Raw genomic sequence first — 23,566 nt, 5'->3', positions numbered from 1 at the left:
ATTACACAATGAAGTCAAAACAGTTACATAGATGCCAAAAGAGGAATTTTGAAGATGCTAATTAAAAGGCATATATTGGATTTGACAATTAGTCAACTCCCTGCACTTAAAATAAATGAAGAACAGGCACAGAGAAGCTTACTAACCTTCACCAAAACATCTACTGACAAATCAAATTGTTGCTCTGAGGCAAAACATTTTCCACACATTCTATTCTTGACTGACTTTTCCTATTATAGTTGACATTTTTATCTTGAATCTTACTATTGTATGATTTGATTTTAAAGATCTAAGCTTTATATAAATAACTACAGAAAAATAGATTTATATAGTTCAATTCAGTTTTCCAGGCACATATACACATATCTGTATGCTTTGATATTAACATAAGCTTCTAAAACTATATGAAACCAACAAATACAAATACAAAGCTAATATTTGTTAATGAATCAGATTCTGGAAAAAAAGGGCATGGTTAACATTTGGAATATGCCATGGCATTACATGGCAAGGACAGAAGTACTATTTTTCCCATTACTCATATAGCCTGTGAGTTCTCATCTTGCCCAATTTCAAGAATAGCAGATAGTTTGGAAAATTGCATTGGCCTACAACCTGTTAATATCAATAGTTTCTCTCTCCCTGTGTAGGGATCTTTATGATTATGTTACAGACAAAAATCAATTAGTTCTGGTCTGTTCCCATGGAGACAAAATTATGTCAGAGGCTGTAAATTTGCCATCTTCAAGGATGGAAAGCTTCTCTGTGTCATACAACTTGAGAGATCAGAAAATAAATACCCACAATGTATTTTCATGTCCTTGATGATGAGAGAGCAAATTGTTGGGAAAAGATTGAGTCCACTGCTAAGGAAAGGATGCTGTGTTTTCTTGGTATCAATGAGAGACTACTGTATGAAGGACATAATCTAAGAGACAAAATGGACTGGATAACTACCCTTCCTTTCAATAAAGTTATTAATATTTTCTAAAGGGGTTTTCATTTTGGGTTAGTGATTATCTGGTATTTACTATATTTTCAGGTAGCATATGTGACAAAGAGAATAATAATTTATTAAAGGCATATACAGAGCAACTGGCAATTATAATGATTACCACTGGACACTCTCCAAGGCAGAATTAAACATTATTTTCCATATTTTAGAAGATTTTTGAAATGACATCTGATTGGTGTGCTTACCTAACTAGGTGGCTTTGAGAATTAAACAATAGTAATAGATAAAACTGTTACACTATTGTTATGTCTCAGATACTCTGACATGTAATTTATATACATTAACTCACTTAATCTTATGAAGTTTAATCATCTAATCTTATTTAATCTTATTATTCCCATTTTAGAGATCATAAAACCTACGTACAGGTAGGTTGGATAACTTGTCCAAGTTCCAGAAGTAAGTCAAGAAGACAGGATTTAAACTCAAATAACTCAGGAAATAGCCTGGGCTCCAAGCCTCTGAAATGAGATTTTTAGTTCATATGTTCTGAAATGGCATTGAGATAAGTCCACTACCTCACTGGGAAGTTACTATGTATACAGCCTCATGTTAAGAATGGAGTGGTGCAGGGGCACCTGAGTGGCTCAGATGGTTGTGTATTTGTCTTCGGCTCAGATCATGATCTCCGGGATTTGGGATTGAGCCCCATTTCAGGCTCCCAGCTCAGCCGGGAGTCTGCTTCTCCCTTTCCCTCTGCCCTTCCCCCTGCTTGTGCTCTGTCTCTCTCTCTCTCAAATGAATAAATAAAATCTTAAAAAAAAAAATGGGTGGTACAATCTAAGAAACAGAGCAATATAGTCATCACCTTTGTTTTTAATGTAGAAATTAAACAGGAATGAATTAATAATAAACATAAAACCCACATCTAATGGGTACATATTGACATATATTTTAAGTACTTTTGAGTTATTTGAAGATAAATTAAAAGCCTGGGCTAGGGGCACCCGGGTGGCTCAGTGGGTTAAAGCCTCTGCCTTCGGCTCAGGTCATGATCTCAGGGTCGTGGGATCGAGCCCCACATTGGGCTCTCTGCTCAGCAGGGTGCCTGCTTCCTCCTCTCTCTCTCTGCCTGCTTCTCTGCCTACTTGTGATCTCTGTCTGCCAAATAAATAAATAAAATCTTAAAAAAAAGAAAAAAAAAAGCCCAGGCTAGCATCTTATGTATCATTACCTCTTGCTCTCATTGTTCTGTCAAGGAATTATGCAATACTATTGGTCTGAATAAACCTATCAAGAAAGTAATTGTATGACAAGGATATCACTATGACATGGCCAAATATAAATGAAATTTAGACTTTCACTGTCATTGTTCCCTTCCTGTTAGCTAAACTCATAATTGTCCACACATAAGTGTTATTAATTGATTTGCTAACTTTTTAATAAAAGAATCTATCTCTGCCTTTCTCTACCTGGACTCAATGGCATACCTCCCGGGGGGCGGGGGTGGGGGAGAATAGCTGAATAGGAAAGAATGAGCTCATTTCTGTCATCAGAACAATCTTTATCTTGGAAATAATCGTTAGTTTCTAGGTGTTGATGTTCTCAGTGACTTTTTCCTTATCAAACAACTATAAGCTCAGAGAGACAACTGCTAAGTAATAACAAGTAAGCCAACATTGTAATAGACAAATTGTTTTATTAGCTCCTCAATTGTTCTACTATATGTTTTCAAACTGAACACAATTGCATGTTCAACTCCCCAAGATCCATTCAACTCCAAATACCTTCTCCAAGCCCCTTGCCAATCATTGGTTCACGAATAGTCTTGTGGCCTAGTTCTGCCAACAAAAGGTGAGGGGAAGCCTGCTAAGTGTACGCCTATGGAAATTTTCTTTCCTCCTAATAAAGAGACAAGGAGGGACAGAATTCTGTTCCTGGACCTTATTGCATTGAGGAATGATACTGGGACTACTTTAGTCAACTTATATCCAGAAGGGATGCCATTCTGAGGGTAAAACTGACACACTGAGGGTGTCAGATCACAGAGACAGATCTATCCCTGGGCTCTTGATGGGTCGCTCAGCCCTTGGACCCAAACAACCTCTGCACTTCTTGTTATATTCAATAAGCATCTTTCTTGACTAAGACAGTTTTAGACAGTATTTCTAGTTAGTTGCAGATGATACACCAGACAAGTAAATACTCCTTGGTTGGTACAAAAACTTGACCAGTTCAGAAACCACCTTACAATCAAATAAATACTAACCACATATTTGGATGTCCTTTACCCCATGCAAACAGGCGAGCTATGCATCCAATCACCAAATAAATATGATAAAATGCAAGTAAATATAGCCCTGGTTAGTTTACTAAATGTACAGAATGCATGTCTCTTTTAAAAGAAAAAGAAATAAAAAGTTAGGTTAATTTCTCTTTCTTAAATTAATAGCCTTTGGCACGATTCCACTCTTGTAGGTCATCTCTGCCATGTTTCTAAGTGTTTGCCTCTTTGGAGGAACAAACTAGCAGGAAGGGAGGTAATCAGTCTTTTGCCTCCTGTCCCCTGAAACAGCTGACCTTGTTAGCTGATAGAGATTTTAGTTTACCTTCACAAACACAAATTTATACCCACTGGTAGTTCAGATACCTTAGATAATTACAGCACGTTCTTCTGGAAAAACTTCAGGCCACTTCTGGGAATTATCTCATTTGTCTCTAGAAGAGATTCTGTATTTTTATTCCTGTAAGCCACTCCGCCACAAATCCTTGACAGATATCTCATCCCTGATGAACTCTGTTGCGACTTCTGTCAGCTTTCTTGCTGCATAATCTGTGTAGAAAGGGAAACAGGTGAAGTTATTCTAGCATCTTTGGCATTTGGGTTGAAATGGGTGCTCTGGGTCTGGGTCTGCATCTGAAAGCCCTGATGTGCTCAAGGAAGGATGGGGCCAGGAACCACTGCCAGATCCTGGGGTGGGGGATGGGCCTCTTGGGCAGCCTTGATTAAATTACTCTTTCTGAACATGCCAGAGCTCCAGAGCATCTTTCTACTTTCTACTTTCTCTCTTCCTTCTTCCCTCTTTGCACCCCTTCTTTCTTTCTTCCTTTCTTTCTTTCTCTCTCTCTCTTTCTTTCTTTCTTCAAAAGACCAAAGAAGGGGTGCCCGGGTGGCTCAGTGGGTTAAAGCCTCTGCCTTCGGCTCAGGTCATGATCCCAGGGTCCTGGGATCGAGTCCCGCATCGGGCTCTCTGCTCAGCAGGGAGCCTGCTTCCCCCTCTCTCTCTGCCTCCTCGTGATCTCTGTCTGTCAAATAAATAAATAAAATCTTTTTTTTTTTAAAGATTTATTTATTTATTTGACAGAGAGAGATTACAAGTAGGCAGAGAGGCAGTCAGAGAGAGAGGAGGAAGCAGGCTCCCTGCTGAGCAGAGAGCCCGATGCGGGACTCGATCCCAGGACCCTGAGATCATGACCTGAGCCGAAGGCAGCGGCTTAACCCACTGAGCCACCCAGGCGCCCCAATAAATAAAATCTTTAAAAAAAAAAAAAAAAGACCAAAGAGGAAGACCAGTGGAGTGTGTGGTCCACATTGGTATTGTGGGTCATTATTCTAGTTTGTTTTTCGCTCCTTTTCCTCTCCACCTAAAACCCCATCTGACTGGCTGGCTAAGATAAGACCAATAAGCCTTATTCAGTGGCTTCTAAGAGTAAATTTTAGACAGAAATAAAAAACTAGCATGCTAAGCCAAGACATAATAGTAACCTAAGTATAACAGTCTGATTTCATATTCCTTTCAACTATAACTGTTAGCAATAACTTAGCCCAGTTAAACTGGTCATTATTTTTGAAAGACAATATATGTAATTTTAAAATCAGCAATTGATATTTAAAACAATGTTTACATCAGTTCACTTAGTCAATGCTCATAAGCCAAATTGGTAATGGATTCTCACCAATAAATCTCCCTTTACAATTTACTATGACAAATAAACAAAACCATTAAATCTCATCTTTTTCTTTTATACACTGTCTTTTAAAATTTTGTCTTCAGATGTGAACTCATTCCTAAGCCACCAATCTTTTCTTTACTGTCATCAAAATGATCTTTCTAAAACACATATTCTACCCTTATTAAAAATTGTCAGTGGCCTTAGGTGACTTATAGTATGCCGGCACCTTTATGACTTTCCCTCTGCCTCCTCTCTTACCTTTCATTTGGTAATAGCACAGATCTAGCTCTGTCTTTCAGTAGCTAGGTCACATTGAACATGTTACCCAACCAATCCAGTTTTTAGTTCCCTATCAGATAATGGGGATTTCAATACCTCGTGAAACAGGGTTGTTGTTAGAACTAAATGAGATCTATATTTCATACACATACACACACACATGCACACGGCTGTAAGTCATTCATACAAGAGCTGGCAAAAGTAGATTTCCCATAAAAGCAAAAATACGTCGGGGTGCCTGGATGGCTCAGTCTTTAAGTGTCTGTCTTCCGTTCTGACCCTCCAGTGTCCTAGGATCGAGCCCTGCATACGGCTCCCTACTCTGTGGGAAGCCTGCTTCTCCCTCTCCCACTCCCCTCTGCTTACGTTCTCTCTCTTGCTGTCTCTCTCTCTGTTGAATAAATAAAATAAAATAATCTTTTAAAAAAAAAGGAAGAACCAATAATAGTAATAATAGTCTTAGAGCTGTTACTGTACTACTAATAACACACATCAGACAGACCCATGCATTGGAGCTTGAAATAATGATTTGTTAAATAAATGTATAGCCCTTCGATAAATGTTCCCTCTACTTTACAGCCACAAACTTAATAAATGCTGCCTCTCCTCCCCAGAACACAGGTAACTGGGTTTAAATACCTTAATCTCCAGCCTGACATATAATGAGCATGATATTGAAAAACCAGAATATCAATTTAGATATATTTCCAAAATATTTATCATCTTTTAGTATGGGAACAGGGAGGGGTATAAGGTAGGGAAGGTGAGGGCGCCTGGGTGGCTCAGTGGGTTAAGCCACTGCCTTCGGCTTAGGTCATGATCTCAGGGTCCTGGGATCAAGTCCTGTGTCAGGCTCTCTGCTCAGCAGGAGGCCTGCTTCCCTTCCTCTCTCTGCTCTGCAGGGAGCCTGCTTGCTCCTCTCTCAGCCTGCCTCTCTGCCTGCTTGTGATCTCTCTCTGTCAAATAAATAAATAAAATCTTAAAAAAAAAAAAAAAAAAAGTAGGGAAGGTGTATATCCATGGAAACCAAGGAGTTAAGGAGGAACAGGAAAGTGGTTTGAGAAAACATCCCTAAAAGTTCTGATTTGCTTGAATTCTCTCTCCTCTCTCTATTGTGAAAATCACTGATTGATGGATCAGAGAAAATATAGCCTATGGCCTGGACTCCAGATAGGAAAGATTTGCCAACCCCAAATACACATGGGGAATAGTAGTGATTTCTGTATATGGCCTCACGCTCCCATTTAGGCCTCCTACTTCAAATGGCATTGTGTCTTATTAAGATCTCTTCTCAGTCATCTTTAAAAGCAGACCATGGCTTACAGATTCACCAATACAAAATTGGCCTAATCTAGTTATTTAGAGCATGAGGATTCCTTAAAGTAGTTTTGAACTTCAGTGAGCATAGGAGACATTTGGGGTACTTGTCAAAGATGCAGATTTCTGGGTTCAGTCTCTGGAAATTCTGAAAAAGTTGGTCTGGGGCACGGCCAGGAGATCTGCATTTTAACAAGCTCCCTAAATGAAACTGGTGCATGTAGCACATGGATTACAATTTGAGGAAGCTGCTCTTAAGGAAATGAACCAAGGTTACTAGAAATTAGAGACAGGTACTTTACACAATAAAGCTGGAATTCAGCTCTAATGTTCCCAGTAGGCAAGAAAAAGTGGAAGCACACTAGATTTAGGAAAAAACAAAAACAATTCCTAATAGCTGCGTATAAAAAGACAAACTTTCTCTGAGAACTAAACCTGGAAAAGAAATCTTGCTTAGGACATAACACAAGGGACACTGGGTAACATGCTTACCAGATGTCCTGAATGTAATTGCACAAAAGAGCCAAACGAGGTTAAATCAAATAAATCTTCTACAAATGGCTAAAATTAGTTGAACTTGGTGAAATCCATTAAAAACTTACTGAAATAAGACAGTTCAGAAACTTTACTTTCAGATTATCTAATACAAGTATTGGCCCAGGAGAGCGCCCCCAAAGTTTGAAATCATCTTCATAGAATATCAGCATTTTGGAAATTAAGGGAAAGTTCATGCTACAGATGAGGAAGTGATAGATCAAAGAATGCAATAAGGCTTTACCCCGAAAAGGGGAGGCGTCACCAGCTGACGAAAATTGGACAAGGCTGCTTTGATTTTAATTTTCTTAACGAATTTATATTAATGTTATTAATTGTAATACTAATGTCAACAACTGAATTTTATAGAGGTGAGTTTAATTGTTTATATTCCTTTTTTTGTGGTATTTTAGTTTATCTATTCTATTTATTCTTTAAGACCTAGTCCCAGTAATTTAAAAATTATTTTTCTTATTCCAGGTTCATTGGTTTTGACAATCATTTTTCCTCTTTAGTTTATCTTTTCACTGTTTTTCACCATTTAACCTTCAGTACATCCATCTTCCTTTATACTCATAATATGATGTACCTGTCTTAGAATTTTCCAGATCAAAACCATTTCTGTCAAGCATTAGCTTTGAAACTCTGGGGACTTAGTTAGCTCTTTGTGCAAAGGCTGAAGCAGATCCAAAGCCTCTTATTGAGGAACTCAAAGACATTGCCAGCCGGTCTCTGGCAGCATTTCCCCACAGGGAAGAGGCAGCCTTCCATCTGGGTGGGAATGCTGGTTGGCTCTCCAATGTCTGTAATCATCCTATCCTACCAGCTGCTCATTTGGTTTTAAGACTTGAGGCCCTTATCAAGGGGACAATTCCAAATGGCCAAATCACCAAGATACTATGAAATGAAACACAGAAGTTTGTCTATAAAGTAAACCATACATCCACTCCTCTAGGTACTCCAAAGATTCTCCTAGATCAGATTTGACCATCAGGAGACTTCATGGTGATTCACATTAACCTAAAATCTGATATCTGTTTCTCTGAGTTCTATAAAATTCATTCCTGCCTTCCTCTAAAAATGTTGAGTCCAGGAGGCCCAGAGCTAAATGTATATTCCAAAAGAGTAACTTCATTAATCCACAGTCTTAACAAGTTTATTACCTCCATTTTGTCCATTCTCCTTGTCTTCAACTTCCTATTGCATATGGACTTAAAAAATAATATACCACTTCCCATCATATTTGTATAAAGAGATGGGATATAATAAATGTCAAAATTTTCTACAAGATTTAAAAGATTTATTTGTTCGTGAGCCTGAGTCTATGCTTCTTTTTTTTTAAATTTAATTTCTTTTCAGTGTAACAGAATTCATTGTTTATGCACCACACCCAGTGCTCCATGCAATATGTGCCCTCCATAATACCCACCACCTGGCTCCCCCAACCTCCCACCCCCTTCCCTTCAAAACCCTCAGACTGAGTCTATGCTTCTTACAATGAATTATTTTTCTCAAGGAATATACTTCATTTTATTATGAAAATAAATGTTAAAAATTAAACTTGGAAATCCAGTATCCTAAAATTGAAAAGGATCTGTCAGTCCATCTATTTTCACCATTTAAGTTTATAATAGTGGCTCTTCATAGTTAGCATGAGAGTCACCTAGAAGGCTTTTTGTTTAAACCCAGCTTGCCAGGCCTCACCCCAGAGTAGTTGAGTCTATTGATAGGAGTGAGGCATTTTTGCATTTCTAACAAGCACACAGATGATGCTGGTGCTTCTGTCCCAGGAATCACACTTGGACAATGACTGGCTTGCAGAAACCATAATTTTATTTATTTGCTTTTTGAAGTTAGAAATATATGTGCCATTAATATTGCTTTCATTTTTAGGATCTCTCAGAGAGGACAGTCATAGCTTCTTCAGTCTCATTTTTTCATTCATTTAATGTCTTGTGGTGTAATTCCTCTGAACCCAGAACCTTGGAATGATTTATGGCAGTATTTCACAAAAGCCGGCAATAGCTTCCTGTCTCCCTGCTCCCAGACTATTTTCACCAGCAGTCAGAGCAATTTGGGAAAAATGGAAATCAAATCATGTCATTCCTCTGACCAGAAGCGTTCAGGAGTTGCCCAGAGAAAAGGCCAAACTCCTTACAGTTGCCTATCAGGCCTTATGATACGGATTTACAGTTACCTAGCTGAGTTCATCTCCTCCTGCTCTCCCCTTCCCTCACTGCTTCTTAGTCAAGCTTAGCTTCTGTCTGTCTTCTGCAGCTTCCAGGCACAGATATACTGTTCCCTCTCTCAGGAATGTTCTTTCTCTAGGTAGATGAGTGCCTAACTCCCCCATCTCTTTTAGGTCTTGGCCAAACATTTACCTTCTCAGACAAGATCAGGCACGTTCAGGGTGGTATGGCCGTAGACAAACATTTACCTTCTCAAAGAGGCCTACTATGCTACCCCTCCAGCTTCTTACCACATTCTTTTGGTTTCTAAAGCATGTCACCTCATTATGTGCTACATAATTTACTTATTTGTAATGTTTATTATTCATGTTCTGTCTCTCCTGGGTAGAATATAAGCCTTGCAGAGTATTGACCTTTCTTGGCCTATTTTGTTCACTGGTGAAAACCAAGTACTTAGAACAGTGTATGACACATAGTAGGTGCTCAGCAGACATGTTTTTGAATAAACAGATTTTTAATTTTGGTTTCCTCCCCCAGATTAGTAATTTTTATTTCAACCTACAAGTACCCTTTAAAAAGGCTTGTGTTCTACTCATGGCAGCACATTTTATAATAACAAAGCCTAGAAAAAACTGAAATGTCTGCTAATGGGAGATTGGTCAAGTAAATAAAGTAACTTAGTTTTGTATCACACAACCATTAACAAGATGAAACAAAAAGACAGCAATGAAAGCCAAATTCTCTATGGATACTCTATTTCCTAATTATGTAGTCCTCTTTAATCTAGATCAAAATACATGCATTGAAATCTTGTTTACCTCAAAGGTAATTGTATAAATAGGCTAAGCTTACTAGACTCTCTTTAAAACAAAGCAAAATGAAGACTGAATGCTTTACTCAAAGAATTCCCCACTCCAGAATGCCTTCAAGAAGAAATAATAATGATAATAAAGAACATTAAGCACTTACTGTGCGATAGGCACTGATTAGCTCATTTAATCTTCACAATAGCCCTATGAGATAAATGTGATTATTGCCCTCATTTTGCAGATAAAGGAGCTATAAGGTCCGGAGAGGATAAGTAACTTGTCCAAGATTGCATGGCTAGTAAACGGTGCTATCAAATCCAGTGTTGTTTTTCTTTAGAAAAAGTAATCAGAGTCTCTCTCTCTCTCTAAAAATATTTTACCATCTGTTTCTGAAGTTTCATCTTACATACTTTCCTATATATATGCTCTTCTCTAGTCAAACTGATCTATTTGCCATTCCCTGAAAGTTCCCAGTCTCTGGCCTCGGGCTTTCAAAAACATTCCTTCTGCCTGAAATATCGTTCACCACCAGTCATTGCCTGTTAAAATCCTACCTTCACTCCAAAGCCAGAAGTGATTTTGCATTTCTCTAAACTCCCAGAGCACACACATATTGTCTTTAAAATTCATATAATAATTACAATATTCTATCTTCTGTTGTTCTTAAGGATGTGCCTTATTGCTTCTACCTTTATGTATTAAGTTCCTTGAGGAATAAGGATTATTATGTTTCAGCATCACTGTTAAATTCCTTGAGTCAATAAAGATTTTATTGACTAGCTACTAGTAAGCAGGAAGTTACAAATTTTACAAATGCCCTGTCCAGTGTAGTAGCCACTGGCCAGATGCAGGAATTGAGCACTTGAAATGTGGCTAGTGCCAAATCTTGAAATGATAGTATTTGGGGCATTTGGGCTTAAATAAAACATAGCATCAATAACATTAATTTCCCTTGTTTATTTTGCCTTTTTTTTTTTTTTTTTTAGCACCTAGAAAATCTCCAAGTACATTTTAGGACTCACTATATTTCTATTGAGTAGTGCTGGTCTGGTATAGCCCTTTCTCCTTCCCACCCCCTGCCCCCAATCCTCCTCCAAATGATGAAACCCATGAACCAACACATGAGTTAAAAAGTAAAAAGGGAGGCCATCCTCTTTTCTGATGCTCAAAAAGGGTGGGGGGCTTTCTCTGGATGGATAATTTTTCTATTTTACTTGGTCAGATTGTTGTCTTTGTCCTTATGTCAGAGGATTTGGGACCAAGAAACGCTATAGTGAAGAAGTTACTTTGTCCATAAGCAAATATTTTGTGTGGGTGTGTGCCTGTGGCACATGTGTTTCTGGAGAGGAAACCACATTTCAATCTGAATATAGCAGAATTATAGAAAGCTTTCTATTTTGAAATAAATTGGCATCATGGCAAACAGAAAGCAAACAGCATTCTCAGACCAATAATAAATCCTTGATCGCTAACATCAGGGTAACATTAGTGCTGCTTCAGCCATAACGGAGAGCCCTCTGCGTTGCCCTCAGCCACGTTTCTCCTACTGCTTGCTGGTGCCGTGTGCTTTAGGCAGCTTCTTTCCAGGCAACCACAGACTGTTTACTGACTGTAATCAAAATGACAGCACACTGTTTTCACAACCGAGTGTTAAGAGTTGATTGCCTTTTTCACTTGGCAACCTGAGGGAACTTAGAACGAGGATCTTGAGGTACAACTTGCGTTCGTTCAAGATGGTGGTGCTTACTTTTCTACATGTTACCTGCATTCCTTTGAGGTTTAAAATACAGAGGACTGAAATTTATCTAGCCTGGAGCAGAGAAGTTGTAATCACTGCCTTCAGATCACTTCTGCGGGTAAACTCCACTGCAGCACAGGTTGATTTAGGCAGGGCTGAGTTTTGACTGTCATGTGATTCTTCATCCATCAGAACTCAGCCAGGTGAGGGACCTTCTCTATTCAGCATGCCCCAGGAATAGATGATTATAATGCCTTACACTCTAATCATCCTAAGATGGTACCACAGAAGACAGTGTAACATAATGGAAAAGTTTGCTGTGCTTAATCTTTTTAGAAACGAGACTTAATGAAAAGGTAAGGAAGAGGGAGGAAAACAAGAGGAGAATGGAAGCTGCATTTCAAAGAACCTGTATTCTAGATACAAGTGTGCTTGCCATCACTTGCTATGAAATATTGAACGCTCAAATCTTAGGTGTTCATTGTCCATATCTACAAAAGAGATGTAGAGGAGGAAAATTGACTAGCTCATTTGTAGTGCCTCTTTGGTTTCTAAAACTCTAGTTCTAGTGTCCAGACTCTGAAACTCAGTATCAGATACACTCCAACATCCATCTGTCTGGGAAGGAATGATGGATACAGCAATAGTCCTGCACTCTGAGCAAGGATTATTGAATATTGGACTAATCATGTAAGTGAGCTAGGCTGGACTATACCTGTTAGAGGCTATTTTCATTTCAGAATACTTTCATGAGGTAAGGGCTTGATCAGATTTAAACCATGTTTTTTTTGATAAACTAATATTATGAATGCCTTGAGTACAACATAGCTGGGCAGTTGGTTGCTGAAAAGAGCTACCCCTTACATCCTTCTAAATCTATATGTTCAATTCAATTCTGTATACATGATTTCTTCATGTAAGTTTTCTTTATGTAACTCATATATGTAATTTCTTCCTAGATGAGAGATTTATACAAATAGCAGTTTAAAAACAAACAAACAAACAAACAAACAAAAAAAACATGGGACGCCTGGGTGGCTCAGTTGGTTAAGCAGCTGCCTTCGGCTCAGGTCATGATCCCAGAGTTGGGATCAAGTCCCACATCGGGCTCCTTGCTCGGCAGGGAGTCTGCTTCTCCCTCTGCCTCTGCCTGCCATTCTGTCTGCCTGTGTTCACGCTCTCTCTCTCTCTCTGACAAATAATAAAAAAATCTTAAAAAAAAACTCACAAAACATTGTCTAGTTTTCAGTGAATATGACAAGTCACTTGGTTAAATCCCCCTCCACAACTGCATCCTGCCAAAATAGGGGCTTTTGAAGTAAAGAGAAGCTGAAAATATTTTTCTAGGATCTGAATTCAGGTCCCAAAAAGTCAATGTTTTTTTTCCAGCCACTGAGCACATCATTGGCACCAAAATTAGAGCAAGGGCCTGAGTGCAGTGCCCTGATTTAGGTGTCAATGATGCCACTTACTGCAGCAGGAACACACAGTGGAAGGTCTCTGCATGTAAAGGCAGGAAGGATGCTGTTCAGTGCTCAGTTCTGTTGAGGCTAAAGACAACCAGAGTGCCACAGGTAAGAAAAAATTACATGTGATGCAAGCTTGTATTTCAGGCAAGGATTTGCAGCAACCAAACTGCTAATGAGAGCCAAGATGGGTGTAGCTTGTCCATCCTAGTTCTCCCCAGGGTGGAAGATCTAGCAAGTAAGGCCCTGGCTAGAGAGGACAACAATCACAAGGAGAAATGTAAAAGCTAAAGGGAGAAGATGCTAGGAAGGACAGAACTGGAATCTGTTGCGTTCCTTCAGTGTTCCATGTGTGCCCCCTGAGTTATCTCAAAGACGTGGGTCATTCAGGATTCTGATAAAATTGCTTCTGCATTATTGGGCATTGAATTCACTAATTCTTCAAGTCACCCCCTTTTTAAAAAATTAGTAGACTCTCTCTTTTTAGAGCCATTCTAGGTTTACAAAAAAACTGGTTGTGAAGGTTCAAAGAGACCCCACATTAAGTGTGCCTTTTAATTGCTTTAAATATTTAGCCCTGAGACTTTTTATTCGAGACGAATTCAAGAGAATAAATGGAAAGTATTTTCTCAGGCATAAAATTCTCTAAATTTAGCTTTCCTGAGGGATATGGATTGTTGAAAAAAAATGTGTATTTTTTTATGATTAAGTTGATCTCATAGTATGTTGTCTGAGACATGTCATCGCTATTGTACATTTATTGGATGTTTAAAAGAAACATGCCTTATAGTGTCTTCGAGTAATTTTAAGACACCTAGTAAACAACATGTCTAACAAAGGTATGAGAGAGAGCTCACTTTTGTGGCTTTGGTGGTGTAGCTTAACTCCTTTGTGTTAATTTGCATAAAGATCTGCATCACAACGTGGATGTGCTCTGCCACTTTTTATTTACTCCTAAGCATTACTCTTTCCCTTTTCAATTGTACTAAATGCTTTTGAATGACATGTTAAAATGCTTTTCCCCAAAGAATCACGTTAGTTATCACAGTTGTCACCATGTTGGTGGAGGGAATGTTTATATCAACCATAAATTTTTCACTTTCTATACTCATAGAATAATTTAAGGTGACCCTTCTCTGAAAAACATTTCTTCTCTGGTTCAGGCTTTAATTCTTATTAACATTTCCCTGGTTTGTTTTTATATTTTCATTATTTACTACCCAGGTACTTTGTATGGAAAGATAGCACATCAATTATTTTTAAGTAAATGATCCGATCCCAGTTTATGATCCCAGGCACTGTTTCACAGACATCCATCATAAATCTAGCCTCAAACATGATGTTGTATTTCTTCAGTTTACTATAGAAGCACCAGCCTCCTGCCTTAAAATATGGATATTCTCATCTTGAGATTTAACAGATCTTTTCTCTATGGGGTAATTTTACTGACCAGGTTGACAGAATGGTAGAGATTGTGAAGAAAACAGAGTTAAGTAGTAAATATTAAATGATGTTTATCTAGAGGAAAGACTTTGGGGTATAATTTGCCCTGGAGACCATAGAAGATTGTTTTATTAAAGGCTACCGCAGTCTCTTCCCAGCTGTGGAAAGGACTGCACTGCAAGAAGCCAACATAAAAAAACGACTGGGTTGTTAACCCTGCAAATGTCTTCTTAAAGAGCTGAAAAAAGCTGACTCACCTTAGTAATGGAATTCCTTTTAAGAAATACAATTCATTATTAATTCCACTTAGCTATTAGGTTAATTCATTTCTTTCTTATAAATATCGCTTTCTGGAAAATACACTTTTAAATGCGTTTTGAATTTAAGAAATTTGTTGGTTTACTGGTCTGCCTTTCTTCTCAATCTGTCACAGTTGCTGTTTCAAAAAATAGAAATCAATGTGTGTGTGTGTGTGTGTGTGTGTGTGTGTGTGTGTTTTCCCAGTTGGATGACCTGGACATTCAAAGAGTATCTTTCAATAGAAACTCTTATTTGATTATTTAAGACTTAATTTTCAAAGGAACAATTTATGAGTTACAGAATAAAAAGAGAGTGAATCTCTGGTTGTACAAACTGCAGTTCACAGATGCTTATTTCTGAGCATGCACAATTGTTTGTATTGTTAACTTGCAAAATATACCATAGCCAGCAGCTGGGTCAACTTTCAGATAAAGGTTAGGGTAGGAAATTAGCAATTTGAAATATAAAACTGCTTAAACATATAGAATAAATACCAGCCTTGCTAACCAAGGAAGAAGTGGACACGAATGTATTTTTTGTTATTTTCCTAAGTATTTGCATAGTCTCTTTACCTAACATGCCCACTTACTAGAATTTTCAAATTATTTTGAAAGTCATTTCTCAGCTCTCTTTTACTTCACTAGCCAAACTTTCATTAGCTTCTCTTATTTTTCTCTGCCTTCCTTCAGTCAACTGGTTTTCAAACCTGGCCACATATTTGAACTACACTAGCAGAGCTTTTAAACAAACACTGATACCCAGGCTCAGCCCCAGAGAATATAATTGAATTGGTCTAACGTGGAGCCAGCATTGCTCTTTTTAAGCTTCCCAGGTGAATCCAGTGTGCAGCTAAAGCTTATCATGTTGTACCTTTTTCGTTTTTTTCTCAGAATGTTTGCATATCTATTTCCCTTCAACTGTTCTTTTCTTCTGTCATTTTTATTAATGAGGTTTTAAAAATCTAATTTTTGTCATTTCTCATTTTGCTCCCCCCCGCCCCGATTTTTCATTTACTGGCCAAGAAGTTGTCATTCCAGGAGCATGTATCTGTTTTGTATTCTTATTTAATGCTACCAAATTTTTATGTCAATGAAAGAGAATGCAATATGATTGTGAATTATCCTTTTGTCTGTTCTTCCAAAGCTGATAAAATAATATACTTTAATTTTTGGTATAAATAGATTGGTAGTGGAGCCCAACAGAGTGGTTGAAAACTAATGTTAAGAATGGATTTACTTGAACTATAATCATTGTTAACTACGATTAAAGATCATTTAATATGATATTTTAGAACTTTGAGACCATACAGGACTCAAGAACATGTAAATATCCTATTAAAGGATTGATTTTTGAATTTTAATTCAAAGACAGATTTCAGTAGTTTCAGAACAGGGCAGAAGTGGGAATATTACATATTATGTCAACTATCATAGCAGTAACATGATAGCCACACTAATAACAACAACTGGGCTAAAAAAGGATTTATGATGATAAGTAAAATTTGATGACTTAAATATCAGCAGGAAAAACAGAAATATGGAAGGCAATGCACAGAATATTCAACGGTTTGAAATGAATGTAATAGGAAAATTACAGGCAGTTGGTTGAGGCCTGGAGTAGTAGATAAAAAATATGAGTGTTATTGTGGCTGTGCCTTGAAATGCAGTCAAGCCATTTCCTCTCCATCGGATTTATTTTTCCTCACTGGTGAAAATACTGGTTGGACTGGCAAAAACAAAACAAAACAAAACAAAACAAAAAAACCTGGCCAAACCCCTTGGCCATATCCTGCCTATAGGTATGTTTTGTTGGATATACCAGTATTGTAAATAATTTGAAATAGATGACAACATTTAATAAGAGGGAGATTTTTTTATTAAAGATTTTATTTATTTATTTGACAGCAAGAGGGAGATTTTTAACAAAAATTTGCTTTTTTGGAGAAATCGTTTGATTCATCAGTCTCCTAGCCCTAAGATGGGACTTCCCGTTCTTGGAAAGGATACGGTTGTTTATGACTGTCCAGTTCTGTACTCTCAACCTGGCTAGCTTCACTCTTTTTTTTACCCACTCTGCTTATGTAGAAATTTGGAGTTGTTTCCTTAAGAATTTATTTGCAAGGTTATTTCCAACATGATATAAGTTCCATGAAAAGAAAGTGCTCAACACTTCATTAGGTAGGACAAAAATAATTTACAGAGAGAAAAATAAATGTCACAAGCAAAAACACCGAGGAGACAGAGAAACTAACAGATGACTGGTTCTTAACTAGAGGCTTAAGCCCTTAAAATGTGTCCTGTTAAGCCCTATGCAAGAATATTTTGGGTTCTAGATCAAAATCACAATGTCACTTAGCAATAATAACTGGGATTTAGTGAATTATTCCAGTCAGAGCTCTTGGGAAAGGAAAGGACACAATGTTCTGTACAGCCCGAGTAAGAATATTCTGAATATTAGGAGATTAAAATTCCCCAAAGTGAGCTTCTTGGCAGAAGATGGCCAAAGTTATTTAAAGAGTGACTTCCCATCTTTGAATTCACCCATTGAATAAAACAATATTCAACCACCGTTTAATAATTTAAGGACCATCATTTCTTTCACTTTGCGCCAGCACAGAGCTTAATCACATGAAGGGCTCCCTATGTGCAGTCTCCAAAAGGATGAAAACCTAATTCAATTATTACAGAAATAACTCCAGACTTTTAAAAGGTTTCTCTGAACTGAAACAACCCCTGAGAATTCCCTTATCCAAACCACCAACTAGCATATGTTTATATGCACTGTATTTGTACGGAATACATATATTTAACATTGTAAACCCTTCTCATAAGCTACTTTGAAGTTATTCTCTAGTCATATATCTTTAAAACTCTTTCTATGAGGTCCTTTATCACTTCAAATCCTGAAGAAAAGAGATAGAGTATAAAAAAAAATCAATAAATAGGGCACATTAAAACTTGCGGTATCCAGGAGGCATTCATACAAATTTTAAAGAATTTTTCTACTGTGGCTAATTATACGTCTGGGTGTAGTTTCAAATTTTAGGTACCCCAAGAGTTGATACTTGTCAGGCAGTTCATAGAACAAAGTATGTCTTTGCATAATAGGAGAGCCAGATTTTCTCTATTACCACATTATCAAGTAAAAGAAAATTAACACTATTCTGCTCTGATATAGGTATCTACACTTGTTAATATTCCATTAAGATGTATCTGAAGAATGTGTTAACTCTACCCCAGGGTGAAAAATATCATCAGGTAAAACTGAAATAAAAAGTAGCATCCTAATCAAAGATAAATATTATGACCTTGCAGCACAAGCAATAATCCAATTGGGTTTTGTCTTTCCCAAATTTTTTAACTGCCTCAAACAAAAATCTACCTCAAGAAGTAACAGTTTGGATACCAGGTTTTCTGTTGAATTGCCATTAAAATTGTTTCTGGGGTAAAATTCAAGTGGAACAAAAGACAACTTAGTGTTGAAATTAATCAAAATTTAAAAATAGATCCCAAAAGTGCAGAAGTGTACTGTTAATATCTTAAATTATATTTCAGGGGCAGGTAGGTAATTAAGCTTCATAGCTTTGGAAAATCTGGAAAACAACCATCAGTATTAAGGTATAATGAATAATATATTTTTAGCTGACAAAGCCCTAATTCCCAACCTTCAGTGAGTTCATAGTATTCCTATACGTGAATGATAATGAGAAAAAGTAATCTGTACGGCCACTCACACAAAGAAATTTCACTATCTAGTGACATGTTCATTCTTTGGTGGGGAAAAAAGTTGCATTTGTCTTCATATCCTTATATTTATGAGTGCTTTCAGTTAATTTCAACCCTAAAGATAAGGAATCACAAAAGCTGGAGTTACCTAGAATCAAGGCAGACGGACTAACCCACAAATTCCAGGCAGAGCACAGTTTAATTGAGAAAACTTCCCCTCATATCTTTAAGTCTCCCAAACTTTCTCACATCTGTCTAGTCATGAGCCCATTAAGTCATCTTGCCTGCCATGAAGATGAAAATGACAGTGCAGTTACTTGAGTCTGTGTAAAGAGGCCCAGGGTGGCTGAAGGGCAGGATTAGGAGGCCTGGGGTGCTGAATGGCCATGCCAGCTGTAGCTCCCAAAGATCCCAGGAGCACAGAGCTGTCAAGAGCATAAAACTGCATGTAGAGAAAACCTTTGGAGGGAAGTAGAGGTTTTTCAGTATGTTCACAATTTCATCAGGCACGATTTGCCTTTCCACCTTTTATTGTATCATTAATAGGACTTAAGCAAGAGAGAGTTTGTGTGTTGATCACATAGCCAACACATGTGGTCATTTCTGGGATTTAGGCTCCGTAATTTGATGGCCATAGTAGAAATTTTGGGGTATTTAAATGTGCTTGGTGAAACCTTAATTTTCTTTGTGAATCTTCAAAGAGGACTTTTTTCTGGTAAGTGTATCTGTTAAGGCACAAGCGAAATAAAGCTCCTTGCCCCTGATTTGTTAAAAAAAAAGAAAGCCTTTGAAGTGGAGTCATGGCAATATATCATTGGGCCAAAGAATGGTTTTCTAGAAGGTATTATGGAAGTTTTTTAAAATCCCAGGAAATGCTCAGGATGTTAACACTAATTGATATCATTGTAGGGAGCACATTTGTTATTGTTGTCGTTGTTGTTGTTTCATTCTTCTGGGATGAGAATTATAATTTTCAGCTACAGAATTTCTTGGCAGTTTCAGTCTGTCCTTCCTGTTGTGGTGGTGGATACTATATCACCATCACGAATAATGGGGGGCCGGGGAAAAGGGGAGGGTGGGCATTCAGTCCTGTCCCAGGATATATAATAAACACCGAACAGACACTTTATTTACACAGTCCTGCAGCATTAGATGCCCTCCTTCCTATTTTATAGATGATGTAATAGGGGCTTAGAAAGTTTAAATACTTTGTCATTTAATAGTGAATATAAGATTCAGTCTGTCAGCTCTGCTCTTCTTCACTTCTCCATATTGCTTCCTGTTCATTTCCACCACAGAAGGAATTGGCCAAGGACCTTAAAACATCTCTAGTCCTCTATTTTTCTATCTCCTTAGATAGTGTATATTACCACTGTCAACATTAGTGGTAATATACAACTCAGTATGTGTTAAAGATATATCATATTACAGTTAAGCTGAGAAATCAATTGAAGAAAATGCAGATAAATTAGAACCATAAAAATTTAAAAACAGTAAGTGTTCTTATATATTTTTGATTCTAATAATCATACAGGCAAGGAAAATGTACTTCAGTGATATATGGTGTCTTTTCTGAGGTGACATAGCTCATGAGTAGCAGAACTTGAATCAGAAATTGAGCCTTCCAGTTCAATGCTCAGCTTATTTATCTCTACTACGTCATTAAATTACAGTACAGTCTTACTTGGGGCGCCTGGGTGGCTCAGTTGGTTAAGTGTCCAACTCTTGGGTTTTGGCTCAGGTCATGATCTCAGGGTCGTGAGATCAAGCCCCATGTTGGGCTTCACACTCAGCACAGAGTCTGCTCTAGCTTCTTTCTCCTTTTTCCTCTGCCCCTTCTGTTTGTGCTCTCTCTAAAATAAATAAATCTTATTCACTAAATAAATCTTACTCACTTACAATCTACTACAGTGAACATAAAACCTACAAGTATCTGTTTGAAATTATGTTTTTAGATTACCTTACACCTTGCGTGTAGAGTTTTGCAAAAATCTCTCTTGTGGTCTGTGCTGGTCTTCTGAAAATTACAGTATTTTTCTTGATCTTACAAATGAAGTCACTGTTAGAGTCTTCTTGAGAGTCCAAACTTACTTGATATATCACTTACTCAAAACAGGTTTGATTTCCAAAAATTTTCTAAGAGCCAGTTTTGTGAAGAACTCTGTGTGCATATACTCTTCACATCAGACTACATATATAGACAAATAAGTGATTATCGCAATTATACTGACAAAATTGCTGATATTGAAGGCTGAAATATAAACATTGATTCATAAATGTAAAACAGTTCAATCAAGACCAGCTCTTGTGTTTACATAGAACAAAGTTACTCAAATGCAGTCCCCTGTAGAGAAGCACGGAGTATACAATACACTGAAGCCAATTAACATCCATTTCTGGGAACCCTTTTCAAAGAAACAGTTTTCTTCATATCCTATGGTAGAAGTTCTTCCAAAATACACAAGACTCAGGGCTTTTCTCTGAGGCAACCACTATTTTATGTTTGGGGGGAGTATAATTGATACTCAGTGTAAAATATTGAGAAGTCAATATTTTGCCATATCATTAGGAATTACGATTGCTTTTAAATACTCAAGTTCTATCCTTAGGCCATTTTGACCATACAGACTGGAAGCCCAGGTTAAAATCAGAGGTCTTTATTTCACATAGGACATACACTACTTGGAGTGGTTGTGTTGAAATTTTTTCATGCAAATTCCTACAAGCACTTATGCCTTTATCTTTGTCCTCATATGCTACATTACACCACCTGTTGTATTAAAAAATAACGACTTTATGATATTTAAAACCCTTCTTTCAATTAATACCTACAAATTATAAGAATAATTTCTTATTCTAAATATGCAATTGCTAACTGAATACAGAATTTGTGGTTTGCTATAAAATATTTTAAAGAAAAATACATAAAATATATATTATAGTTTAAGTAAGTAATTGTTTAATAGCTGAAGTGGTTCTCCCTGGTAATTAATAATAATAATAACAACAACCAGTTGTTAAGTATACACAGAAAAAAATAAACAGAAATATATCAAGCTTCTGAGATAATTCAAGAAAATATAATTCCCTTTAAGTTAATAAATTTAAAGATAAATACTTAATATAAAAAAGAACATATTAAAATATAAAAGAAATAACACATTATGGAGCACATAGGGATCGTTTTATCATTAAAAGCTAAGTCTCTTTTTAATGGTTAGTATTGGTTATCTTTTTCCCTCCATGAAAATAGGTTATTACACCTCTATATTGTTATCACTCCCTCTACACATGGACCCTGCAAAGATGTTAAATAAAAGACTAAAGCACAAGAATGATAGTTCCAATTTCACTATACATTTATGTTTAAAAAATAGTAGGCACACTGGACATTCAAATAGATGATGTACAACCATGAAATCCATTAGGTCAGCTTTGTGCAATAAAAAATATTTTCCTTAAATGCAATGAATCATAACAATCTGCATGTCTCAAAAGCATGAGATCAGTAATGCCTAGTCTCTACCATAAGTCACCATTTCTAACAGAGGCTCTATTTCCTTTGAGAGATAAAGGATATAATAGTAAGCAGTTTACCCATCAAATGATGAGTTTGGTTCCTGTAATTTACACTAAACCAGCATTAAGTTAAAAATAGCAGCATGAAGATAAGTTTAAAGTAAGAAAAACGATCTGGTGGCTAGATTCTATGGTGCAGATAATTAAATGTTTTGCCAGCTTACCTGATAAAACAGAGCTTTACAGATCACAGCATAACAAAGCCCCGTATCCAAGATGGTTAGAGTATAAGGTGTCTTCCTCTGCGGTTGTTCAGATTTTTGGCCACAGAGATTTACAAATTAATTACAGTATTTTTTTTTCTTTGCTTTCTCTGTGGACAAGAAAACAAAGAGACCTTTCCAGAATCCTCTCTGCTTATGCCTCCGCTTCCTGTTCTGAGATTCACTCTATGGTACCCAACATATATCAGAAAACAGCTTTGAGGGGGGGAAAAAAAAAAAAAAGGCTGACAGCATTCAACATGGTACCGCCATCTACTGGCAGACACACAAAATTGAACAAAAGGGAAAACATCCTCATTATTCTTTAGCATAAGGTAAAATGTAACATTTCTCTGCATATGAGTATGTACAAAGAGACTCTTTCCCTACTCACTTATTTGCACCTCACCAATATTTTTTATACATTTACAAAGGTTATTCACTCATAATCTACTACAATGAACATAAAACCTGCAAGTATGAGTTTGAAAATTATGTTTTTAGATCTCTCTTGTGGTCTGTGCTGGCCTCCTGAAAATTTGTTCTTCTCGCTGGATGGATTATTTTCTGAGTGAGTAAAGAACAGTGTAATACACATTTACTGTTAGTCTTTGTGTTGCTTTTGGTAAAACATTTGCAAGAAACGTTATCTGAATGTGGAAAAGTATTCTAAACTTTAGCGAGGTCTAGCTAATTTAGATCTGTGGATTATTTTGGCATGTGTATATGACATGAGGAACAGTTAAATTCACCTTATGTGAGATAATTCAAATCAATTATTATCTATGTCTTTAAAATACTAAGAAAACGTTGCTTATAAGAACACTGAAGCATGCAATACGTAAGCAAAATGAAAAATATTTTTGTCAGTTTATTTGAAGATATTTGTCAACTAAGAAAACTCTTCATTTTATTTGACTTTTTATATTTACTTTAGAGCAAACAGCTATAATTTTATTAGTTTGTCATTAATTGGTCAAAGTATATTGATATTGATGGAGAAGCCTAATATATGTTAAGAGCTATATTAGCTGTGAAAAGACAAAGATAAAAACATACAGCGCCTGCCATCAAG

General features: G+C 36.9%; 1 protein-coding gene across 4 annotated transcripts in view; it reads right to left on the bottom strand.

The window, feature by feature from the left end:
* Positions 1–22,672, bottom strand: part of SCN3A (sodium voltage-gated channel alpha subunit 3) — a 108,633-nt gene extending 85,961 nt beyond the window's left edge. For all 4 annotated transcript variants that reach the window (XM_004743978.3, XM_004743977.3, XM_004743979.3 and 1 more), the window contains exons 1-2: positions 22,453–22,672; positions 3,606–3,788 (exon numbers count right to left, since the gene is read on the bottom strand). The gene's annotated coding sequence lies outside the window, so the exon portion shown is untranslated. The remainder of the gene's footprint in view (positions 1–3,605; positions 3,789–22,452) is intronic.
* Positions 22,673–23,566: the final 894 nt, after the last annotated feature.

This window comes from Mustela putorius, unplaced genomic scaffold (genome assembly GCF_011764305.1).
Source record: "Mustela putorius furo isolate JIRA1106 unplaced genomic scaffold, ASM1176430v1.1 tig00003869_pilon_pilon_pilon, whole genome shotgun sequence".
In the NCBI taxonomy this organism is placed as follows: Eukaryota; Metazoa; Chordata; class Mammalia; order Carnivora; family Mustelidae; genus Mustela; species Mustela putorius.
The sequence above is the reverse complement of the archived record's forward strand: the minus strand, read 5'-3'. Positions and strand labels throughout refer to the sequence as shown.